General features: G+C 36.5%; 1 long non-coding RNA gene across 1 annotated transcript in view; it reads right to left on the bottom strand.

The window, feature by feature from the left end:
• LOC110338783 overlaps positions 1–27,916 on the bottom strand; it is a 674,342-nt gene that overhangs the window by 527,125 nt on the left and 119,301 nt on the right. The window lies entirely within an intron of this gene.

Below are 27,916 nucleotides of genomic sequence, written 5' to 3'. Positions count from 1 at the left end.
TTATCACAAGGTAAGCAAATGAATATGAAATAGACAATGGGAGACAGAGAGAGAGAGAGAGAGAGAGAGAGAGAGAGAGAGAGAGAGAGAGAGAGTGTTAGTTCAGTGTAGGAAGAAAAGGGATTCAATTATTTCTAGGTGGAAAGATCTTTTAAATAATGTATTTTTAGAAATCATACAGAGGCTATTGTGTAAGCTTCAAAATTTGATTTTGCAATTGACCAGAAATGAAGCTGATAAAGTTTACAGAATCTGAATATCTGGAAGCATTTCAACTGAGGGTCAGAGATTTAGATTTTATTTAGAGATATGGTAAATATTTCATGTATTAAGAAAATTTTCAGTATAATAATTAACTGCTGAATAGACTAGCAATTAAGAAAATCAGAAAGTGGGCACACTGGCTGTCCATAAAATTGATGATGCTTTGGGAAAGGAGATTGTAGACGGAGAAATATTTAAAAGATTTGATATGTGCATGTCTGGGTAGGGGAGAAAATGTGGTCATAACCAGATTCTCTACGAAAGACAGTAAATGTGGTGACTCCTTTATGATTTATCCTATGAAACCAGAGTTGTTCTTACACCTTACATATAATAGATGATCAATAAATACTAAGTTGAAGGAAACATTATTAACAGAGTCTTGTAACTTGTACTGGTATTTCCAGCACCCAAGCAGCAGGATGGAGGGTCAATGTCACTGCAGGCCAGTTCAGTGTACACAGCCATTCCATAGCAGACAGGGAGTCTCTCTCAAATAGGTAGAGAGATGATAGATAGATAGATGGACGGATGGACGGACTATGCCAACCATATTCATTGAAACACATAGACACAGTTAGCACTATTCTGTAAGTTTTGTTACCTAGAATCAGCTCTTACCTGGAATGAATCTTTGTACAGACACCATATTGATCTTACTGTCTCCCGAACCTTTACCCTGGATCTCTTTTTCTATTTTCTTTCAGCTCCAGGGCTGATGAAGTTATAGTTCAGTGCTGAGTATTAAAATGAAAGACTTTTTTATGAATCAGATGAGGCATTTCAGTGTCAAAATATACTGAGGGCAGAATCACACTAGGCTCAATATTACAAGAGAGGAAGAATGAAGACAGAAAAAAAAGGAGAAGCAACAAACTACAGATAGAGTTTCCTGGACTATCTGATCTTACTTCTTTCTCTCTTTCATTCTCTCCATCCTTTCCTTCTTCTTTTCATTGCTCTTTTGATTTTTCTCTCTCTCTCATTTATTTTAATAATTATCCTCTTGTCCAAAACACCTCACATCAAATATATTCTATTTCTTGAAGGCAGAACATTCTGTTTACAGTTTAAAACCTTTCAGGAAGCATCCTCCTGTAGTAAAACAGCTATGCAGGTGCTGATCCCTGACCTGCAGACTCTCACCTGGCCTCAGACCTTTGCAGTCGACAGCCCTGCTGCACTTAGCTACTTGCTTTCACCTCTCCCTTCCACCCTCAAGGCCTTCTGCTTCTTCTCTCAGAACCTTTGCAAGAGCTAATTCTCTGTGGAGGTGACCCATATCCCCTTGACTTATTCTCATCCATCTCTCAATATCACTATCAGTTTCCAAAAAGTTCCATTAGGATAATTATTATTTCTAATGCATCAATTAAAGCATCTTATCCTATTCTAATATAAATTGCATTTAAATATTTAAATAAAATAGTTTAAATATATACAGAGAAATGTATGTATAGGAAGTGTATACATTGGACTCTGTCTATCTATCAATCTATCAATCTGTCTGTCTGTCAGGAAACATGGGGCTGGAGGGATCACTCACTTGTTAAGACAAGTTGCTGTTATTCTAAGAAAATTAAATTCAGTTCTAGTACCCAGTTCTGGCAGCTCACAGTTATACCTGTAACCATAGTTATAGGGGATCAGACTCCCTCTCTATGCCTTTGTTGGCAAGTGCACCCATAAGCACATGCCAACACATAGACAGATATACAAAGAAAGGTAAAAGTAATTAATACTACTTCTCTCGATGTGTTTTTCAGTGCACCTAACTGTGATTTTGATTAAGCATTTGATCTGTGGTTTGGGCTTTTCTGAATCTATGAAAGACACAATACTCACAAATCTGACTAGGGTTATTCTTGCCTTTTGTTTCTTTCTGTTTGATGACATCTATGCTCTGAAAATTAATTGGAAAACGGGTTAAAATGAATCAACCTTCCATCCATTTGTCTACCACATCCATCTTTACTCAGTACAAAATACAGCTGAAAAAGTGAGGTATTTAGCCTCTGCTAAATGAATGCAGTGAATCTGGCAATGAACATTCTTTTTTTGCAGAAATACCTGAAAACTGAGGGAAGACCCATTTTGTCAGGCCTGGGTTAAAATTTTGTAAATTTACTACAAGAAAGAGTAGTAAAACTAAGACATAAAATCTAAAAGTGATCAAGTTAACAAAGAAAAGTAAAGGGTGAATCATCTTCTAGATAGATGCCAATGATTCTGGAAAAAAAAAAAAACAGCTGGAGAAAGGAAGAAGAAAACATCGACATTTGGAAGGAATGAGAAAGTATCTTCTGCTGCAGCAATAGTGAGTCAGAATGGTCAGCTTTCTAATGACTGCCTTTAAAGGCAGTAATCAAAAAATCTGCTCTTACAAATACTTTTATACTAACGGCCTAATATCACATTGTCTTTGGGGATGTTTTATTTATTGTGTTTTCAAATCAACTTATAGAACCTATTTCAAACTTGCAGGTCAGAGGTTTTGAATACTCACATACAAAACTCTAACACAAAAACCATGGAAGCTACTGTGAGGATTCTCAAGGGATCTTGTACAATCATTCAAAGTGAGAAGGAGAATAAGAAATATTATTGAATCCAGGAGAAAGCAGGAAGCTTGTGATTTCAGCATCAAGGAAGCCTGAGCCTGGGGCAGGGTTTAAAAAACACAATCAACTGTCTTTATACAGAAGTATATATGTCCTCTAACTTGGGGGATAACGTAAGTCTTACAATAAAATGAAGTAGTATCATCCATTTGTCTTGCTTTGTGAATAAACATAATGTTTCAGAAGCCTGCATTTGCTTAAGGAAAATGATGACAGAATATATGATGCTGTCACCAGTTATGTAACATACAATAAGTATCATGATCAGTACCTCTAATGATTTTGGTGGGTGCTGTTCATTCATGGAGGAAATAGTAACTAGGTATTTGCTGTAGGTGTGGTAGGAATAGGAAATCCAGAGGTTAAAAAAAAAAAAAAAAGCATACTGAAGGTGATGAAGCATAGAACTACAAAGGCATGAAATAGTAGTACTCAAAGGGACACGAGGAAGATAGGGACCCATAAGAGATAGAGATGGAATGCTATTTGGAGTGAGGTATTTAATTGAAAACCTGATATAGAAGAAAGAAAATAATTAGAAACAAGTACCGGCTGGAAGATGGAACATTAGAAATCAAAGACTCTGTCAGGAATATTGGGAGCATAACATGAAGGTCCTAGATCCCAGAGATCTCTAGAGAAACCAGGAATTGTAAGCACACAGGATTGGTTTTACAAAGGAAACAGTGAAAAAACTAGTTCTTTCATCCAGAAAGCTAAGAATTGGAAATGATTAGCAGCTTCCTGATCTGTGTTACTTGTTGAGCCAGGCCATATCAAGCTCTTCCAACTAGGACCAGAGATAGTTAGACTCTACACGACCCTTATATGTACAGGCACCTCAAGCTTCCGCAACCAGGATCAGAGGTGGCTAATAGCCTGAATGACATCTATTCTATCTATATGAAAGAGACCATGCCAGACCCTTAGGCCCTTAAGCTAGTACAGGTAGCCTCCCTCTAGAACCCATCTTCTTTGACAGTGTAACCTGAGTTGAGTTGTGATGTAATTTTCCTTCCTATCCACCGGTATTGTTGTATATCAAGAAACTATTTTCCAAATTATCCTGGGCTTAAATATGTTGTGATTAAACTGCTGGCATTAGCCTTTCCAAAGTTTGATACAGAATGATGAAGTAAATCTGCCTACCAATGCATACAGTTTTCATTCTTGCCTCTGTACAGGGTTCTCTTTCCTGTACCACACATGCAGGGACCCCTCACTTGTGTTGGTAACAGAGGAGAGGCTCCACTCAGGATGATTTTGAAAGCAAGAGATAGAGCTGACCAGGCATTATCCACATAATTGTATAGTTACAACATATCTTAGTTCACTATATCTTAAGTGAAAAGCTTTGAATTATATCTTAATATGAACAATGATAGCTGTGTTATTGATAAACTTTGTATAGAAAGGTAAATCCAAAAGCATCAGCAAAAATGTATGTGCATGGATGGGGAGCACTGTCGCAGTTTTAGGGTTATTAATGGGGGTGGCCTCCTGTGTCCCTATTGCTCATAGAGAGGAGCCTATCAAGGCTGTCCTCTGAGATGCTCTACTAGCAACTGACAGAGACGATTGCAGGTACTTTCAGCCAACCATAGGATTGAGTTCAAGGATCAATATGGAAGAGTTAGAGGAAGGACTGAAGGAGCTGAAGGGGATGACAATGCAATAGGAAAAACAATAGTGTCAACTAACCCGGATCCCTCAGAGCTCTCAGAGACTAAGCCAAAAACCAAGGAGCATACATGGGCTGGTTCATGGTTCTGGGAACATGTGTAGCACAGGACTGTTCTGTATGGCCTCAGTGGGAGACGATACACTTAATCTTGTGGAAACTTAATGCCCAGGGAAGAGGAATGAATGCTTGTAGGGGTGAGCAGGCAAGAGGGTGAGTACTCTTTCAGAGGCAGGGAAGGGGGATGGGATAAAGACACTGCGAAGGGGGGCAAATTTTGGAATGTAAATAAATAAAATAATTTAATAAAAATTAAATGGGGGTGGCTTGGTGAAAATAAATAGAGCAAATACTTGGTCAAAGTCGAGATAGCTTTAGAAAATTAAACTGACAGGATATTATGATTAACTAGCTAAGATGTCTAATGAATGGTTGGAGTAATTGAGACCCTTCATTTTCTAGCTACTGCAACTTGTAGATGACTTTGTTAATTCCTTGTGAAAGAAATCCTTCTTTGATGGATGTTAAAGCAATTACTAGGTGATGTTGAGGCTCTCTGGAAAGAAAATTTGCAGGATTGAAAGGGGAGAATGAGAGGCATCTTAGGGGCTAGTGTCATATACCTTGATGTACCCATCTAGATTATTGCTGAGAAAATTTTATATATATAAATATATTATATATATATAATATATAAAAATTTTATATAGATACACACACACACACACACACACACACATATATATATATATATATATACAGTATGAGAATTATTAATATTTTTAGTGGAAATAGGAAGGTGTAGTGATTTCGATAGGAATGGCCTCTATAACCTCATAGATTTGAATGCTTTGTTACCAGGGTGTAATATTATTAGGAGGTGTGGCCTTGTTGGAGTAGATATGGTTCTTGTTGGAAGAAGTGTGTCACTAAGGGAAGGATTTGACTTTTGAAATGCTAAAGTCATGTCCAGTGTCTAGCTCTCTTCCTGCTCCCTACCTATCAAGATCTAAAAATCTCAGCTATCTCTCAAGTACTGTGTCTGCCTGTGTGCCACCATGTTTCCTCACATGATGGTAATGGACTCAACCTCTGAACCTGTAAGCCAGCACCAATTAAATGTTTTTCTTTATATGAGTTTCCATGTTTATGGTGTCTCTTTACAGCATTCACTAAGACAGAGACAATAATAAATGTGGTATATCCATAGGAAGTTAGGTGCAAGGGCACTTAGTGGAACACACAAAATATTTCTGCCACACCACAGGCTTACTACTTTGCTTCACCGTGTCTGGACTCCATCACTTTTTCTTTAGAGATGTTCTGTTGTTTTGTTTTGTTTTGTTTTGTTTTGTTTTGTTTTGTTTTGTTTTTAAAAGTAACCGAGAATGTTGATGGGTATATATTTCCATAATAAAGCAATTCACTGGAGAGCTGATGATCTTCTCAGCTGAAAGCCCTGAAGAAACTTCCTACCTCACCAACAGACAATACTGAATTATTTCAGAAGAAGTGATCAGTTATCCCACGTTAGCCTCTGTCCTCATCTCTTTCATCTCCCATGCAAATGGGGCTTTGTAAATAATAATATGTCTCACTCAAGTCTCATGTATGGCTTCTCTTTGCATTTGATAAATCCACTCACCACTGATGAAATTATAGCTTGGACACACCATTTTATGAAAATATATTTTTAAATCAACTGACATTTTAAAGCTAATAGAGTAGACTCTGTGCACAAAGATATACCACTCATATACACCATATACACACAACACACACACACAAACACACAGACACATACACGAATGAATATATTTATACTATAATATTGTCAGGAAATCAGTGTTAAGCAATCTAGTATATATAATTTTTAAATATTCATTTTATTTAAATTTATATTCTCTATCTATCTATCATCTACTGTGGTGTGTGTGTGTGTGTGTGTGTGTGTGGTTTATGTGTACATGAATGTCAGTGACTGGAGAGATCAAAGCACTATGTCAGGTCTCGTTTTGCTGGAACTGAAGTTGTAAGCAATTGTAAGCCACTTAATGTGGGTGCTCTGAATTTAAATCTGGCTCTCTAACAAAGCAACAAGTAGCCTTGACTGTTGAGCTACTTCCACAGACTGTTCATATTATCTTATTTAATACCATGATAATTGTCAAAATATATTACATGCATTAATATATTATTATACTATATTTATATTATATAATATACTTATGCATCAATATATTGAAACATTACATTATGAAAGCTATTATGGTATTGAATATATATAATACTTAAGAATACATATAATAAAATTATGTATTATTATTTTAATATGCATATTATATCTATATAAAGGTGACTACTATGCTATTAAATATCATAAAAAAATATGAGAAGTCTAGGCAGGTTGCCAAATAATTAGGGCCACTTTCTGCTTTGAAAGAGGACCAGAATCCATTTGAAAAATATATGAACTTCTGGGAAACAAATGCTGATAGAGAAATAAACCCTAAGTTTTTGTGACTCTACTGTATGGATTTCTGAATAAGATGTAGATATAAAAATGAACATTCTGGCTAGAAATTTTATACTATACCTGTGTATATATTTAATCATAAAGTATGTGGAAGAGACCAGGGATTATCATGCACTAATTTTCATATAAAATATTCAAAATATATTTGGGCTAATTATTAACACTCTCATTTTAAGATGGTTTATGTAAAAACTCAGAAAGCCATAGTAATAATAAAGTTGATTCCTTCTTACCATAAAAATTATAGTGAAATGTTTCTTTTTGATACAGCATACTACAAGTGTAAAAAATATTGCTGCTGAGAGTGTGATGAACATAAAATGATTGTATAGTAAATTCTGCTTGTTTACATGTTTACAAATAGCAAAGTATTTCCAACATATAGAGAGTAAAAATGAAAAGCACTGCCAACATTAATATCTTGTACATCTGCATTATCTGAACAGGTAGCCTCCACTCCTACAGCTAACAGAATGGCAATCAATGTTTCCACACACCAATACTACACTCAGTTATGTGTGACAGAAACAATCAACAATAGCAGTAGACTTCACAAGCTACAATGTGAAAAATAGGACTGAGTCTCCAGGTCTTAATGCTTTCCTTTCTTCCATACTATCAAATCCATCTTTACTTCTATTGATTTACTCTTATCCATGCACAAAGTTTAATAATCTAGTACCCATGGAGAAATGCAAATGAAATTGCAGACACTGAATTTGGATTGTGCACCCAGGTTATGGCATATGAGGGTCATTTAAGTGACACATACTCATGCCACTTTCCATTGGATGCCTAAGACATTGACTACAGTTTGCATTTGTCACCTCATAGTTTCCTTTCAGTTTCAACTGGTTATGATTATAGCACAGTACAAACTGAACGATGTTTAAGCTGTCTCTCCTACTAAAGTGCTGATTAAAAGATCCTTACTATAGCCTTAAAGATCCTAAAAGATGTGACAAATTGTCACTCAATACATAAACAAACAAACAAAAATGAAGCAGGTGAGGATAGACATTTTTTTGTAATCATAAAGATAGAAAAATAGAAAGAAAATTTTGAGTTCTGGCTGAAATTGTTTTCAAAGTGCTTATGATGTAAGATAGGATGAGAAAGTCATGAGTTTCAAAGACAGAGTATTGAACAAGTGTTAAGCATTTGTATTGTTTTGTCTTTGAACCATATCAAATAAGAGAATCTGCAATTCCAGAAGCTTGAAAAGAACTAAATGAAGTAAATTCCATGCCCAGATAATGTGTTCTTTTTTTCCCTGCACCACTGACATTGAATTTAATAAGTAATTTATAATTAGTTTTCAGAACACTTAGATTCTAAGTTTTGTTTGTCAGCCATAATTTCTAATATGAGCAAGTTTCTTCTTTCTTTGCTGCCACCCATTAGTGAATCTTTTCACACCAAACTAGAATAGGTTGAGTTTAATTATTTCACTATTTCTTTAAATTCTAACAAAGGGATTTGCATTTTACCCTTCAGGACAATCTATGCTGCTGTCTAGGTTAGAGTAGTGATTTTGGGGATTAGACTGCATGGTTTTGGATAGAGCTTAGTGAAAGTGCTTATGATAATAGCTTCTTTCATTATGTGTGAAGCTGCATATGCATGTGTGTGAAACCGAGGAACACAGAACTACCCTTAGGAATGCTTTAAAACCCTTTTGAAACAGGATATCTCTTTTGAGATAGATATTCGTTTTGGCAAGTCTAACTGATTAGTGATCTCCAGGAATGAGGAATCCACAATACAGAATCACAAGTAAACACTTGGCAGTGTTATGTTAGTGATTGAGATCAAACTCAGATTATCATGGTTGGGAAGTGAGCACCTTACTGAATTAGGAATCTCTAAAACACAGGGACATATTTTTTATTTGTTAAAAGCTGATGCTGAAAACCATGAGTAATTTAAAGTAATATTTTTCTGAATCAAATCTGGAGTCTACTATTTAAATATATTTTATTGTCTTTTGAGACTTTCATAGAGGCATGCAATATATATGGATCATATTCACATCACAGCTCTTCCTCTAACCCATCTTAGATCAACTCCTACCACCAACTCATCCCAACTCCCTGTCCTCTATTGATTTTTATCTATAGCTGATCCACTGGTACCTGGTTGAACTTTCAGCACCACATAGATAAAGAAAAATTATTTTCTTTCCCAAAGAGTAATCAACATGTTAACATCTCCTCAAGTAGGAATAGAGGCTCTTGAGCCCCTCCCCTGTCAAGAATGGAAGGTGGGCTGGCTTGGTCTTGTGCAGGTTTTCTGAAGACCGTTACTACTGTTGTGAATTTATGAGTGCAGAAATCCTGTCATGTCTAAAAGATAAATTTTCTGCCCAATCCTTGCTATTAGCTTTTACAATCTTTCCACCCTTCCTTACATATTCTCTAAGCTCTAGAGACCTGAGTCTGAATACCAGTGTCTCATTGTGGCTTCACAATCATTCACTGTCTTTACTCTGATACCTCTTTTGAGTTTTGCACTTAAACACTGTCCAATGTGCAAAGAAGCATCTCTGATGATATCTGAGAGCTGCACTAATCTTGGTGGATGTCCTTACAAATTCAGAGGGCACTTAGGTATGATTTGCATTGAGCAAAATAATAGTAATAGGTTTATCCTAGGGCCTGTACGATCCTCAGTTACAGGATCTTGGCCACATTTACATTATCTACATACATTTCCTCTTGTGGAGTTGTCCTTAAGTACAATCAGAAAGTAGTTGTTTACTCTCACAACATTAATGCCACCTTGCATCCATCATTCCATTTTTCTATCTAAGTCATTATAGTAGGTCATAGGATCCACAGCTGAATAGCAGTCTGAATGACTTCCTCTACCCAAACAGCTTACATAGCAACTTCTGGGACTATGAAAGTTACTTAGGGAGAAGGGAATTTTTCTGATCACTATCACTAGGTATCTCTATATTCTGTGACCAAAGTGTATGGTATTTCAGCAATAGGGTCACAATTCATTAGTTTTTCAATTGTTGAGATTAAAAAAATACCATGACCCAAAGCAACTTGGGAAAGAAATGTTTTAATTCAGCTTACATTTTATAGTACATTTCTAAGGGAAGTCAGGGCAGGAATTCAAGGCTGAAACTTGGACGCAATAACTGAAGCAGAGTACAGTTCCTCCTGCGTGGTGATAGCACCACCCATAATGTGCTGGGCACTCCCACATCAACCATTAATCACAACTAATGTCCCACAGGCTGGCCTATGGACCCATCTTATGGAGGCATTTTCTCAATTTAGGTTCCTTCCTTTCAGATGTTGACATGAAACTAGCCATCGTAGGGTCTCGCCATCAATTTCTACTGGGGTGACCAAGAGCAATTTTCTGTTAAGTCTATTAATTTTCCATTTTGTTTTGAGAGACTGCAGAGGACTTCAATCCAATAACTTGAGAGAACTAAAAAGTTGGTGTCTCATATTTCACACTGGGCTTTTGATTTTGCAACCTATGTTTCTGGGAGGAGCATAATTTTATGTGACTCCAAATATGCTATCTCCTGCAATAGAGTCTGTCTAAATTATAGTTTCTGTTACTGTATACACATATGCACACACACACACACACACACACACACACACCACACACGCAGCACACATACACATGCTTACAGTAAAAGAGAGACAGAGAGACACAGAGACAAACAGAAACAAAGACAGAGAAAGAGAGACAGAGAGGATGTTGGGACCTGTTTTTAATTTTATTTTTAGATTTAAATAATTTGTATATGGGAGTTTTGTTTTTATGCATGTATTGAACCACAAATAAGTCTGGTACCTGCTTGCGTTAGAACTTAGTGTCAGAAACACTGAGCTGGAGTTACATGCTGTTGTGAGCCCCTATGCAAGTGCTAGAGAGTAAGTACTTGAAAGAGAAAACAAGTGTCCTTAACTGCTGAGGCATCTCTTTAGTCTGTCAAGTTTACTTTTGGAATAAGGGTTTAAAAGCTTTGGGCAAGAGAAGGAAATAGTGCATAATAAAACCCATCATAGAATTTATTTGGCTTTCTAACACAGTCACTTAAAGTAAATTTTGTAAATGAAATAATTCATTAACTTTGCAAGTAAAGTATCTAACTTAAAAGAAATTGTCTAATAAATATTTAATTTGCCTTACTATGGGTTTCTTATTAAAGTTGGTATGGCATTCCCTGAAACAGAAGCCACTGTGGACTGGGTTCTGCCACTTGCTGGCAATGCAGCTTTGATCACAATAATGAACTTTCCTCTTAATTCTTTCATGACAGGCAATAATAAATGCTGACCTTACCAGGTTATTAGGTGAATTGGTGGTTCTTTAGTTTAAATTCCTAGCATATGTGCCATGCAAATGGCAAGAGGTTGATGTTAATCATGCCTGCTAGAGTCTCCTGAGATTTCAATTTTGTCCTGTGAACACTCAAAATTTTTAAGGACTACTTCAACTGAGGGCAATTCCTAAGATTCTATGGAGCACTGCTCCCCCTCCCTAAGCTGTAAAGCCTAACAAATGGCAGCAGTATAGTTCCAGGCATGCACATGTGCCTTTCCATTCTTCCACACATAGCAGTAAGACTGCCAACAACTTGCACAAGGATTTCCAGGAGAGCCACTCTCAAAAGCTAGCACAAAAGAAAACATCATCTCCAGAACCTGAGTCAGGTGCTCTTGTGAAGAAAGCCAAGTGACCAAACAACCAGGCAAGTAGCCTGCTCGGGTGTACAATTCAAACACCCATCTGCCAACAAATCTTCCTTAATGAGAGACTCAAATGTACTCAATGAAAGTCTCTTTCTTTAAGACCTTTATGTTAACCCACTTTGGCTGAGGAAATGGATGGACAGATTCAAAGACAATGTTGGGGATTCTACTAAGGCCGTGCCAACCTGCTTTGGTGCTTGAGATCTTACTATCTTTACTCTCAAAGGTTTTCTGACCTTCCATGAAATCAAATGCTGCATTCCCTTGAAAGTGTCTGGATGAGAGAGGTCAACTTTGTACTTTATTTCCAACTCATTTTCCACTTAGGCTCTCTTTCCCACTGGGAATTTGGGTGAAAATCAAATTTTAAATAATGTAAAGCTGTATGTCTCAGAATAACTTCCATCTAAAGAAGCTTACACATTATACAGGTTTTTCTACATATGTTGAAAGTTCTTCTAAAAAATTGGTGTCTTTCCTCTTAGGTTATTAATTTTTCACAAACAACAATACAGCAACTAGTGGAAAAGTAGGTATATATTCTCATTAATTTATTTTCAGCATAGTTAATTATATTACTCTACTTTCTAGAATATGTGTTACTATTTCTTTATGAAGAAGCAAACATGACATATTCCTTCAGAATGATTCTAAGATATTTTACCTCTTGTGTGGAAATCACAATCCATAGTCACTCATGTCCCCAATATAAAGTGGTCCAAAATTAACATATAACCTGGTCAAACCTTTTGTTTGCATGTGTAGAAGTTTGGTCTGGTTCTTCCTCCTAGCCCAATGTTCCCAGAAATAAGACCCAGACACAAAATATATTTACAAATGCCATGGCCACATAGCTAGGCTCTACTCTAACTAGATCATAACTAAAATAACCAAATTATTTTAATCTACATTCTTCTATGTGTCTGCTTACCTGTGCTTAGGTACCATACATCTTTCTTATCATATCTTTCCGGACCAGTCTCCCATGCCTGGTTCTATTTCAGAATTCTTTCTGCCTCTCAGATGTCCCGCCTCCTATTCTAAGATTTCCTATAGGCCATAGGAATTTTGATTGGTGGGTGATGATGCATCTATACATTACAGAAGATATTCTCTCTACATGAATGAAATCAGCTCTAGCTTATTTATCTGTGATAGAATGCAAATATCTTATGACTAGCTGTATTATATAGCTTATGGAAAAATATATGTGTAAATCCAAAGATATACATTTCACATGGTAAATATATTTCAACCATGGTTGGTAGAATCTGCAGATGTAATGTACCACATGTGTGTTTGTGTGTGAAGAAAGATTATTTCTTGTCTTGGATTTATGATATTTTATATTATCTTAAACAAACTATGGCTAATTTTTATCTCAATGCCTTTGCTCAGATATTTTAAGAAGATATATCAACATTTGCATATTTGGCAAAAGAAAACTTTTAAAGATTTTTGTATTTACACATTTAGTGTGTATAGTGTGCACATGCCAGATCACGAACGCAGAGTTCAGGGAGCAACTTGCAGGAGTAAGTTCTCTCCTAACATGTGAGTCCTAAGTATTGAACTCAGGTCCGCAGGCTTGGTAGCAAGTACCCTTTTCCATTGAATTACTTCATGGATGTTAGACAAATCAAATTTAATATCTCAAACATCTATTTTTTAATGAAAAATAACATTCTCTATCCCTCCCTACTCCAAAAATGTTGATTATCACATTCTTATTTGGTTTTACTGTTACTGTACCTCATGTGGAAATTAGTTAAAAACAGTTGTAAACAGGTAGCCTATTTATTTACAAGTTTTGCTATATATAACTCAATGTACACTGAACATAACTGTGTTGGTACATTAAATATCTGTTCATATTTCTTTGGAGGTTTTTTTATGTTTATACTACAGAAAATACTTAACATTAATTTGTGGAGACAATAAATCATCATCATCTATAAAGTTGAATATGGATGAGAACATTTTTCTATAGGCCTTTGTGTTACATAGGAATGTTAAAAACCCAAAGGCCTCTCCTCAATGGAGGAGATAAAATACCTTTTTTGTCCAGGAGGCTGCGAGTGAATATGTTCAAAGATCAAGTGACATTTGAGCTATCACACACCTTTTGCTGTTGAGTCAGACCTCACCCAAATTCCTCAGAATGGTTATCTCAGACGCTTCCACCCTTATGAAGTAGCAACAAAAAGAACTTTATGGTCGGAACAAGAGAAACTGTTTTAAAGGGTTTCATCATTAGTGCGGGTGAGAGCCACTGCCTTAGGCCTTTGATCTATAAGATCCACCTCCTACTCACACTTACTTTATAAAGGAGTCTCTAAGTAGTCAGACTTTACTCTTTATTGTGCACGTGGAATGGAATAATTGTTGCCTGGAAACCTGTAATGGGGATAATTGTTCCTTGAAACTTTTTCCCAAATTGCTCTATGTTCTAAATATGCTGACAATGAACTGCCTAGCATTGGACTCTCTGAAGTCTGATCCAAGTTGACAAAGTCAATATGAACTGAGTTTTCATTCCCTTCTCTTTGCAGATCATTGTCCACATTGACAGAGTCCCCTTCAAACATAATGAGAAATGACTAGAATGCAGACCAGTCCCTTCACCCTTCATTCAACATCCCTGTGAGAGACAGTACCTATCTAGCACTTTTTTCACACTGATGCATGGATGCTATGATGGGGAAGTATTGTAGTTGGAGAATCATACATTTATAGTCATGTTTATTTGACCCTAATTTATCCAGTTCAATGTTTAACTTATTTCAAACTATAGTACTTTTTTAAAGGAATAGATACATTTTAACTGAAAGATGATTTCAGATACATCATAATTTTGGCAAGTCAGGGGATAAATTTCTATTGCTCAGGAGATTTGGAATCTGGTCCACAAATATTATGTCATGATGAAGTTTTCTCTTGTGAAAGTTTCTGCAATGCTACTGCTGTCTAGTCACAGAAACATGAAGAATAAACATCTAGAATAAGGTGAAATTTGATGTAGGACTGAAATTTTGGCCTGTGATTCCAAGACATCTGTTTCTCAATGAATAGCCGAGTAAACTAGACACATGCTAAGTATATCTGTGCTAGAAATAACCAGGTCCATCATGTTTCTTTTAAATTTTATATCTGATTTACCCTTATAACTCAACATGACAATTTGTATATTCCTAATAATTCAGCTTTAAAAATTTCAGCTTGAAAGAGTAAAATCCCTGTTGTTAGTCTACTAAATCTCACTGAAGAACTGACAATACAAAATTTCCTAGAATGATACAAGAATAATCATTTCAAATTATAAATCAATCACATTTCACTCTAAAAACCCTGATGTTTCAACTTCTTAGAATTGCACTGGTTTCTCTTAAACTATTTGCAGTAAGGAAACCTTCCTATTCTTGACACTTTTATTACTTGAAACTTGCTTAGACTTACCTCATTCTGTCATTCATATTTGTTAAGCTCTGTACAACTAAGACTTCTGTATGTAATATGTCTTTCCCCTGGGATTCACCTCTAAAGTCATACCAGGTTTCCTGGCCTGAAAAATTCCCAAGAATCATATAGCTCTCCTCCATAGCAACTATTACATTTATAAAATGAGAAGTATGTGATCAATTAATTTAATGAATAATTTTCTTCCCTTAACTAAAATACCAATTCCTAAAAGTCAAGGATTGAATATTTTTCAGAAGCTATAATTCGACAAGATTTGGCTCAAGATCAATGGATATTTTAAAAATGCAAAGATGAAAATAAAGACGATAGGAGGACTTGGATAAAAATTAAATTTAAAAACAATAACTATGTCTTTCCATTATTAAAATAGTAGCTTAGACTGAACTCTGAACTAGGGAAAGCAACTTATATTTCAGTATCCTATACTTCACTAGTGTGCAAAATGTTGCTTTGAGCATCTTGCCAGATATGATTATAATAGTACAAGAAGAATAACTACAAAATCACAACAAACATTTTACAACCCACTCTAGGGCCAGGAAATAATTCAAAAGACAGAGAGGAAGGAATATCAGAGCCAGAAATAGGGGAGATGCACAGTTTAAAGTTGTTTTCTGGACAATATATTACCCTTGCATTTGTGAATTCACCTGAGCTGTGGTTATCTCTACAGGACATGCACAAGATAAGTCAGAATATCTCCATAGATCAAGGAAGAACTCCAGGGCCCAGCCCTCACTGCAGGACTATAGGAAGTTAATGGTTGCTAGGACAGGGAGTGTCCTTGTCCTCAGGAGTATAACCACTGAGAAGTTGTATATAGTCTAGTAAATACTCTCACCCAAACAACTCCCCTACAAGCAATCCTAATTAAACTCAGTGGATCATGAATGTTGGAGAGGCTCTTGCTAGTCAGAAGGAGGGTTCATTGCAAGAGGGAGGGGAATGGAGAGTAAAAACACCAGAAAGCATTAAGTACAAGTTTTAAACAGTTAAAGAAATAAAAGTAAAATGTTGAAAAGGATTTAAAAATGTTAACAGTCAATAACCCCCTAGAGCTATGTTTCTAGTTGAATATGTAGCATAGGATGACCTAGTCAGCCATCAATGGGAGGAGAGGCCCTTGGTCTTGTGAAGATCATATGCCCCAGTACAGGGAAATACCAGGGCGAGAAAGCTGAAGTGGGTGGGTTGGGGAGCAGGGCGGGGGGGAGGGTTTAGGGGTCTTTGGGAATAGCATTTGAAATGTAAATGAAGAAAATATCTAATTAAAAAATGTCAACAGTCATGAGGGATCCTCAAATCAGCAGTTAGGATCCACTGAGTGGAACCACTTCACAGGCAGCCCTCTGGATTTGAAGAAAACAACTCAATTATCATCTGATGATTGGAACCTATATATCTTTGAGTATTTAATATCACTATCATAGAGCTGTTTCTCAGCATTTCATCCAAAATAACATTTAATTTTTGACATTTTATAGTTACAACATTTCCACTTTATTTTTCCTTGCCTCAAAGTCTCCTATATAGACTCCGCAGGACATCCTTCAAATTCATGGTCATTTTTATTTCACTAATTGTTATTGTTTGCATATATGTATACATAGAAACACACACACTCAAATCATTTGTCACTGGAATTTTATTTTAAAACTAGATTTAGTTAGTAAAATATGTACATTCTGTATACCCATGGAAATATCTAAGATGGTAAAAAAGTTGTTTGAGTCCTTTTAATCATGGATTTAATTAACTTTGTTTGAATGGCAAGAACACATTCTGTTATTAGGTATTAACTTTGGCATTAGGGTGGAACACAGTATTAAAGGTGAGATACATGATAGCTACAGAAGCAATCACTAGATTTTTTTCATTTGCTTCCATAAAATGTGTTGTATTCACCCATGTAGAAATTGTTATTAACTTCATTTATTAACATTGAAAATGAAGAATATCTAATTTTATTTCTTCTCACTGTTAACCTAAAATGCTCTCAGAATCTATAAAACTTTGGGTTGATAAAATTAGCAACTTGGTATTCAGTTATTAACCAAGAAAGTAATACTTAATGGAAACTACATTTTTCTAAATAGTTAAATTAATAATTATTCAAGTATGTATTTTTATAAATTATGGAATCAGATGGGTTCATAATATGTACTATTCAAGTTCTAAAATCATTCTCTTTAATAATTTTTATTTTCAGTAATATAAACATTTATTAACTGATGGGAAATTTTTTTTGAGACAGAAAGCACAGTGGTAATTAAATGCATATACTGTTAAATATGTTGCATAACCATACATATAAGTTTCAGATGCATAAAAATATACATATTATATCATAGAAGAAATAATTGTCCTAAAATAAAATGTAAATAAGTATTTTAAATTCAGTAGTCATCTGAAGCATCTTGGGTGTGCTATAGTTTGTAAGCTATTTCTTAGTATTTAGACGTATGTGCATGTGTTTCAAGTGTGTTTGAGTGTTCATCTAAATCCACAAGGTTGTGATAGAGACAATGAGAAAAGAGAGGGACTCTTACAAACCACACTATCTATTGTAGCTGCTACTTCACTTGTTAAGCACCACTGTAATGATAGGATGTCTGACTTAGCAAACGCTAGGCTTTGCACATGTAGAGACCAAGTTGAATTTCCTTTTGTGGTGGAACAGGACTGTAAGGTCAATCAGCTTATAATTTACAATTATTCCTTCTTGTAAATGGTCTCTGATTATCACAGGGCTTAAAAAGAATTAATTTCCACTAATTCCTGTGCTTCTCATTTTACAAAAAGAGAGTTTGCAATAAGATGCCTCATAACGTTGCAAAGAACTATGAAAAGTGCTTTTGCAAGTTGTTAAGTGTAGCATCTATACATATATTTATATTGTATCTTCTTATCTGTATATTCTATATGTTAAGTACCAGAAAGGGGAGAATAAAATTAGTAAGTCTTCTACAGATATTTTCCTATAGTGCTGACTAGGTTGTTTTATTTTAATTTTTTTAAGTCAGCCTGATTCAAACATTGGTCATATCTAAAGAAGTACTTTCAATTGACAGAAAGCCTCTAAAACGTTTGCTAGAGGTAAGTCTAGAGTACATTCCCCACACCTCTCTCCCTCTCCCACCTCCTTTTCCTCTCAGTTTCCCTCTCCCCCTCCTCCCTCCTTCCTCAAGCTCCTCCTCCTCCTGCTCCTCCTCTTCCTTCTTTTATTTTTGAGAAATGGTTTCTCTGTGTAGCCCTATTTGTCCTTGAACTGACTCCCTTTAGACAGAGAACCACAGAGAACATTTTCTGATGGATGATGTGGAAAGGTTGAGCTCACGGTGGTGGTGCCACTTCAGGGCAGATGTCCTAGATGGTATAAGAAGGCAGCTTGAGCAAACACTGAATGTAAGCCACATAGGCAGAACTCCTCTGTACTCTCTACTTTACTTCCAACCTCTAGGTTCCTCGCTTGTGTTCCTGTTCTTATTTTCTTATATACTGGACTACAAATGTTTTCTCCTCAAGTTGTTTGTGGTCCTGATTCATATTTTAAACTGCAGCAATAGAAGCCTAACTAAGACCTTTACTATGCCTTTGTTGGTTGCAAAGGAAAGCAAGAAGTAAAGAAAGACATGGGATTTAGTCTTATATAAAAGGTGAACACCACAGTTCCTATTATTCGGTAGATTTTTTCCTTATATCTTATTTCATATTTATGAGTTTTATAAAGTTTCTGTGGAAAATGACATTAAGATTCTCCTCAGTAACTACTACTGTGAGTCTGTAAACATGGAATTTCTGACACAATGGATATAAATAACTATTTTAAGAAGTTTCTTCCTCCCTATGGCTACGATTTCTACTGACTGGGCATTGTGGAAAGCTTCTTAGAATAATGGCTAATAAACCAAGAAAAATAAAAATTGAATGGTAAATATACAAAGAGGAAAATGAAACATAATTCTGGAGAGCAGGAACCACGTCTTTCCAGTTTGCATAAAGATAAATTGGACTGGAAATTAATGTGTTTCCATGACAATCGAACATTTCTTAGCCCTTCAATGAGAACCTGAAACGAAAAGCAGCTGAAATATGGAGTGCATGCTGGCATCCTCTGGGGCATTTGTGGGCCCTTCTTGCCTTTTCTGTAGAGCTGAGGGAGATAATTGGCAACACATTTCATAGTTTTGAGAAGATGAGGGAGAAAAAAAAAAAAAAGCTGGCTTGTTCCTCCCTTCAGAAGGAAAATGTCAGGCAAATGAATAGAAATGTGTCCTGCACTGTTGGTGTGGGCGATTTACTGTCTCGGAGCATCCTGAGTTTGGGACAATACAGTGGTAATTTTGTCCCCAAACCACATTGAAACAAGTGTGCCCTTAAAACAACTAATAAAACCTTATGTTTCAGGCTGTAAAAGTTTTACAGCAAGAACCCTAGAGGAAAACACGGTCTTTTGATATATTTCTTTGAAATCACTCCTAAGAACACCCTCCTTAGTGTGACCTGTAACCCTACTTCCCAGCAAAGTCACACTTAGAGGCACCGTGTCTGCATACTGTGACAAAAACTGGTAAGGCATTCTTGTTCTTTTATACTCCCCCATCAAATCCTTAATGTTTTATGTCAGATACCTCACTCGTATTTATCTTTTCCCAGAGCCCAGCAAACAAGCAGGCAGGCACAGGTGCCTGGGCTTGCTCACTGAAAGATTGCACTTTTGTACCAATGCTTGCATTGATTCACCATGCATTCTCTAGATCCTGATGACAGTAGCAGCTGAGGGCTCAGTCCTATCTGTTCCTCCCCTTCTAAGGCTAAAGGAACATGGAAGAGAGGGGCAGGGGAACCAGGAAAAGAACTGCAAAAATGACAAAAGTATTATTGTCATGGACTCAATGGAGCTGTGGTTACTTGCCCTGGGCCTGCATCAGAACATTCTGATCAACTAATCATCGTGGATGGAAGATGGCACATGGGACCCTACTTCTTACTGCAGAACTGCTGATCCATTCTGAGATAGGGTTAATTGTTGTCTTCAGCTGTGTAGAGACTGCTAAGTACATCGGGCTCCAGCCAAGAGTTCTAAGACCAAGATCACATGGAATACTTCAGCTCAACTCAACAGGTCACAAGACACAACAGTTCAAATAAACAAGAACCTGAAAATGAGACTTTTAGGTAAGAAAATCTAGATAGTGGGAAGGTAAAAATAACTGTGTAATATGCACATGAGTGAAATCATTGAAGAAAAATATAATTAGTGAAAGAATCATATTATAATAATTAAGATAATGTGATGCTTAAATCTGTCTAATTTGAACTTGTATCATAGCTTTTATTAAAAACAAACAAAATTTATAGGGTAACCCAATTTAAGACAGAAGGTGATGCTTGTTTTCTGCACCAGGAGAGATTTGTAACTCAGAAATTAAATTCAAGACATGGTAGGATAATAATGTGAGAGAATATACACCAAAATCACAGCTCAATTTCTTCCACAGGGCATTTTCATTCTGAACATTTTATTACTCATGTACTAACTTGGATTTTTTGCCACCTACATATTATAGTAGAAATTGAAGGAGAAATAAGATGTTAAAACAGGCCTGATTCATGGATTGACTCCATAGAAATCTGTGGGGAAAGCAATGTCTACTCCCATCAAAGAAATAATATTCTCACCCAAAGGTAAGGGCAAAGTGCAAAGAACCCCTGTTCTATAGCTTAGGTCCTACTGACCTGTCCTGTAATGTACTGGATTAGTTTCGAGAAGCTTCTAACTTCACTATGAACTGGCTTCTTGTCCTTTGTCCACTGGTTCAAATTTTCTTTTTTTAAAATTTATTTATTTATTTATTTATTTATTCGGCTTTTTGAGACAGGGTTTCTCTGTATAGCCCTGGCTGTCCTGGAACTCACTTTGTAGACCAGGCTGACCTCCAACTCAGAAATCCACCTGCCTCTGCCTCCTAAGTTGTGGGATTACAGGTGTGCGTCACCACTGCCCGGCAAATTTTCTTATTCTCAATCATTCCATCACTAAATCAGGGTTTATAAAATCTCCCCCATGAGATTACAATGATTAAATTATATTAAACTCTTTGAGTCCAAACTTATTTATGTTAGATGTGGCCCTTATTCCAAACACTGTACTCTGCTTACTGCAATGTACAGTGAATGTTTCTGGATTGAGAAAAGATTGGCATACAGCAAGTATGTGAACACATTCTTGCATAAAACAGCACAGGCCAATTCTCTGTTGTGAGCTGCTGCTGAGTTCTGATTGAGGAGGAGAGTGATTCAACAGAGCAACAGCTGATGGCAATCTCATTCAGAGCATTGCTTCCTTTGCTTAATTTATTCCCTTGACTCACTCTAAATTTTCACTTACATTTAGATGTCAACCCCACATTTTTGCTTTATTCTCAATGTTAAGATATCAATCTGTCTACTGTAAGAGAGATCTGTTTCTCCCCACGTTAATACGCCATTTCTCTCTTTGGACTTCCAAGATGGTGTATTGACTTATCCTACTCAGGAATATTATATTAATCTGTCTGTTCTTTCCCAGTTCTTCACCAAAGCACTGTGTCATTTCTTCAGCTTGTTCAGAGCCTTGTCACCTACACTATAAAAATACCACAAATATGAATATGCCCATTTATTCTGAACTCTGTGTTATATTTCTTATATTGGCAAGAATGTGACCACTCAGTTTTCTAATGCTGCCCCTTCATAATTGTTTAGGGAGTATAGTTTTCTTTTAAGACTGATGTATTCCCAGGAACACTTCCAAGTGTTTCTCATGTCTACAAATTTCAAAAAGCAAAACAAATATTTCATGGCAGTACCACAACTTACTGACAGTATCTGTTCACCCTTTCTTCAATAATAACAGAGGACTAAGTTTTGATAAGTTTATTGTCTAGCTATACAAAGCTACATACCTCAGCTTTCATCATGAAGTAGAGTTATGTGGTGATAGATTAACCCAAGGGTTTTTGTTTTATCTAACAGAAGTCACCCTGAAAGTCAGCTCCTTGTATTTTCTTCTTCTGCCCTCAAAATTTTATTAGTTTTGCTATGTGGAATATGAATGTGATCATTGCAGGATCAGTTATCATTTGCACAGTTGGATAAGGCTATATATAAACACTGAACTAGATGAATTACTTTCTGTAGTAGGTCTCTACAGCTGTTACCGAGTCAACATAAAGTGTCAAAAGTTCATGTTTTGAATAATTGATCACCAGATGACAGTGCTGCTTTAGAGAATACTGGAATCTATAGATATGAGGACCTAGTGAAACAAGTAGATCCTTCTGAGTGGTTCCTGGGAATATACCATTCTTGGGCATACCATTCCTTGTTTCTTCTTACCCACTGTTATATGAGCAGCTATTTTCTGCCATGCCCCTGGAGTGAGTCAACCTTGACTGGAACCTCTTGAAACCATAGTCAAGGTGAAAACTCCTCCTCTGAGTTATTTGTTATTGTTAAGAGAGGTGATGAACAGAACTGCATGTAAAATAAACTCATTGTATTTTCTGCTACAATAATCTAGAGAAATCTACAGCACAATAAAAGTCTTAACAATTGGAAAAATTAATACCTCTTGAGGAAATTATCTAGATATGAGTGAGACTGTATTTTACATAAATAAGTAACTGTATTGGGCCTGGAGGTTATAGGTATTACATTCTTGGAGTCTATGAAATTTTCATGAAAAAGGTTTATTATTCCAAGCCAGAGCCTGCATGATTTGACTTTGTCTCTGTCTAATGATGTTTAATAAACTCCTATCAATCCTAAAGGAACTGAGAATTTTTAATCTAGATAAAGAAGCAGATGCAGAGTATCTCATATATTATAAAAAGAACTATTATGAGAGCCTGTTCAAGACACAGTAGGAATAAATAAAAGAGACATTGCATACTTGTTTCTACTTCAGTGTAATGTTAAAGGATAAAACTCTTATAATTGGTTTTGGGGGAGGAGGCTGAAATAGAAGGCATCATTATTGGAAGAAAAAAAACTTGGAAAGACACTTTAGTTTAGTATTTTGAAACATCAGAGACACATCCATTTAGACAGAGATAGATGACATATTTAGTGATGTTACAGCAAAATATCTGAGCTGGATATATATCTTAGCCCACAGTGCTTCTCTAAGCTTGACATGGATGCTGTTGAAAAAAAATCTTTATAAGTTCAGAGAAGTGTAGGGACTTACATGGCAGGAGATAGTAACATGTCTGCGAATCTTGTCTTGTGTGTTGCTCTTCTGATATATCAATATCCATAATTAATCATTGGGCTCCATGCTAATAACTCTAACTCTATAATCATTTCCCAAAGCTCATGTCTATAGACAGTTTATACCCTCTATACCGCACTATGGGAAATACATTTTAACCACTGAATCACTAGAAAACATACCCAAATAACATACTCATATCACACATGCAAACCACAAGCAGTATGTACTAGGATAAAGGATTAGAAGCAACAAATGGATAGCACAATTATAACAGAAGTTAGCAATCTTATGGTTTGGTTTGAGTTTCATAGTTAGACTCTACTAGTCTTTGGGGATGAATTTCTTTTTGTTTAACAACTTATTAACTTATTATATCAGCTATGAAATATGGAAATTTACATCATTAAATTAAGACTATCATTCTAAATCCATAGTTTCTAAAGAAAACATATAAAAACAATGCTGTACATAATAGATTCATCTATAACTAAGGACACATTTCTTCAGATCTGTTGATTGCCTGCTACTCTTACTAATATAATTTTTTAAATCAACTACAGTCTGCTTTCTAGCACAAAACTGTTGGAAAATTGACATTGTTTTTCTTTTGTGCCTCTACCTAATATTGTGAATGGTTTAAATAAAGGCATCACATCAGCCCATGGTCTGCAGACAATTAACCAGTCAAGCCTCTGGCTTAGCTGGTAACTAATTATTTTATTCATTGGCATTGCTTTTAATAACTTGTTTCTTGCTACAAGGAAAATCCATTTAATAGATGTAAATTAAACATTTTATGAGAAGACCAATATATAGACAACAGCCGGCTAGTTTAAATGGTAATTAATGTAATATTGACTCTCTGTAAGGATTTGGCTTGTGGTCTTAAAGATACAGTCTAAATTGTGCTTAAAGTCATTAGCTTCTTATTGGTTCCTTCCCTGTGCTGTGGAGAATGCCTTAAGTTTAAAGGGATAAATTTTACATGGATAAAAATGAAGGGGTCCCAGTTTTAAGCTTTGTTTAAGCTTTTAAATTAAAGGCATACTTGTACGGAATTGTGATACAATATAAATGTTGATGCAAAAATTTATATACAATAATTATTACAATTTTCTTTTTCTTTCTTTCTTTTTTTGGTTTTTTTGAGACAGGGTTTCTCTGTGTAGCCCTGGCTGTCTTGGAACTCACTTTGTGGACCAGGCTGGCCTCAAACTCAGAAATCTGCCTGCCTCTGCCTCCTGAGTGCTGGGATTAAAGGTGTGTGCCAGCCTTCCAGTCTGCACCAGCACCAGGTCACCTAGGGCACAGATTCAGTGGACACCCCCATGGTCCCTAGTGGACTGCCCAAGCGATCTTAGGATCACTGGTGAATGGAACACAACTTCTGCTCCAATCCAATCTCACATAGGACCTGAGACAGCACTAGGGAAGCAGAGAACCAGCCTGATCAGTGGCACAAATCGCTTCCAGTCTGCACCAGCATCAGGTTACCTAGGGCACAGAGTGGGTGGACACCCCCACGGTCCCTAGAGGACTGCCCACGCCATCTTAGGATCACTGGTGAGTGGAACACAACATCTGCTCCAATCCAATTGCACATGGGACCTGAGACAGCACTATGGAAGAGGAGAACTGGCTAGACCAGGAGCACAAGCCCCCTCCAGTCTGCACCAGCACCAGGTCACCTAGGGCGCGGATTCGGAGGATACCCCCATGGTCCCTAGCACATGGCCCAAGCGATCTTAGGATCACTGGTGAATGGAAAGCAACAGCTGCTCCAATCCAGTAGTGACGACGGGCCCGTGACAGCAGGAACAAGGACACCAGAGCCTTTCCTGACCAGAGGCTCAGGTTCCTTTTGATCAGTTCAGGTTTACCTTGGTTTCGAACAGACCAGACAACTCCATGGTCCTCAAGGAGACACCACTTCCATGCACTGTAACACGCCCAGGATCATAAGACATCAGGATTCCAGGATAACAGGAGCTGGGTCACACTAGTATTTGCGTGTCTCAGAGGAGCTTGACTGCCAAGAACTCAGACACTCCCAGAATCTCAGGTTCACAGGAGCCCACAATCAAAAAAAAATCACAGAGAAATCTGGACTCTGAAAAGTCCTGAATCAACTGGGATTATAGGAAGGACTGGCTCCAATCATATATATTGAGGGCAGCAAGCACTAGAGACAATCAGATGGCAGGAGGCAAGCGAAAGAACAGAAGCAGCAGAAACCAAGGTTACTTGGCATCATTAGAACCAAACTCTCCCACCATCACACCAGAAAAGCAGGACATGGATCTAAAGTCACTTCTCATGATGATGATGGAGGACTTTAAGAAGGAAATACTAGAAATCATAGGTAAACAGATAGAAGACTTTAAACTGGAAACACAAAATCCCTTAAAGAGTTACAGGAAAACGCTACTAAACACTACCAAAAGGAGATGGAATTGAACAAAACCATCCAGGATCTAAAAATGGAAGTAGAAACNATAAAGAAAATCCAAAGGGAGACAACTCTGGTGATAGAAACCCTAGGAAAGAAATCAGGAACGATAGATGCAAGCATCAGCAGCAGAATACAAGAGATAGAAGAGAGAATCTCAGGTGCAGAAGATTCCATAGGGAACATGGACACAACAATCAAAGAAAATGCAAAATGCAAAAAGATCCTAACTCAAAACATCCAGGAAATCCAGGACACAATGAGAAGACCAAACCTACAGATAATAGAAGTAGATGAGAATGAAGATTATCAACTTAAAGGGCCAGCAAATATCTTCAACAAAATTATAGAAGAAAATTTCCCATACCTAAAGAAAGAGATGCACATGAACATTCAAGAAGCCTACAGAACCCCAAATAGACTGGACCAGAAAAGAAATTCCTTCCAACACATAAAAATTAGAACAACTGCACTAAGTAAAGACAGAATATTAAAAGCAGTAAGAGAAAAAAGTCAAGTAACATACAAAGGCAGTCTTATTAGAATTACTCCAGACTTCGCAACAGAGACTATGAAAGCCAGAAGATCCTGGACAGATGTTATACAGACCCTAAGAGAACACAATTGCCAGCCCAGACTACTATACCCAGCTAAACTCCCAATTATGATAGATGGAGAAACCAAACTATTCCATGACAAAACCGAATTCACACAATATCTTTCAACGAATCCAGCCCTTCAAAGAATAATAATAGAAAAACACCAGTACAAGGACGAAAACCACGCCCTAGAAAAAGCAAGAAAATAATCCTTCAAGAAACCTAAAAGAAAACAGCCACAAGAACAGAATGCCACCTCTAACAACAAAAATGACAGGAAGCAACAATAACTTTTCCTTAATATCTCTTAATATCAGTGGACTCAATTCCCCAATAAAAAGGCATAGACTAACAACAGACTGGCTCCACAAACAGGATCCAACATTTTGCTGCTTACAGGAAACTCATCTCAGGGAAAAAGACAGACACTACCTCAGANCAAAAGNCTGGAAAACAATTTTTCAAGCAAACAGTCTGAAGAAAAAAGCTGGAGTAGCNATTCTAATATCGAATAAACTCGATTTCCAACACAAAGTTATCAAAAAAGACAAGGAGGGTCACTTCATACTCATCAAAGGTAAAATCTACCAAGAAGAACTCTCAATTGTGAATATTTATGCTCCAAATAAAAGAGCAGCCACATTCATTAAAGAAACTTTAGTAAATCTCAAAGCACAGATTGCATCTCACACAATAATAGTGGGAGACTTCAACACCCCACTCTCATCAATGGACAGATCCTGGAAACAGAAACTAAACAGAGATATAGTGAAACTAACAGAAGTAATGAAATAAATGGATTTAACAGCTATCTACAGAACATTTTATCCTAAAGCAAAAGGATATACCTTCTTAGCACCTCATGGTACCTTCTCCAAAATTGACCATATAATTGGTCACAAAACAGGTCTCAAAAGACTCAAAAATATTGAAATTGTCCCATGCATTCCATCAGACCACCATGGGCTAAGGCTGATCTTCAATAACAACATAAATAATATAAAGCCAACATTCACTTGGAAACTGACCAACACTTTCCTCAATAATACCTTGGTCATGGACGAAATAAAGAAAGGAATTAAATACTTTTTAGAGTTTAATGAAAATGAAGCCATAACATGCTCAAATTTATAGGACACAATGAAAGCATTCCTGAGAGGCATACTCATAGTTCTGAGTGCCTCCAAAAAGAAACTAGAGAGAGCATACAATAGCAGCTTGACAGCACACCTAAAAGCTCTAGAACAAAAGGGAGCAAATTTACCCAAGAGGAGTAGATGGCAGGAAATAATCAAA

Source organism: Mus pahari, chromosome 1, assembly GCF_900095145.1.
Source record: "Mus pahari chromosome 1, PAHARI_EIJ_v1.1, whole genome shotgun sequence".
Taxonomy (NCBI): domain Eukaryota; kingdom Metazoa; phylum Chordata; class Mammalia; order Rodentia; family Muridae; genus Mus; species Mus pahari.
This window is presented reverse-complemented; position numbering and strand designations above follow the sequence as displayed.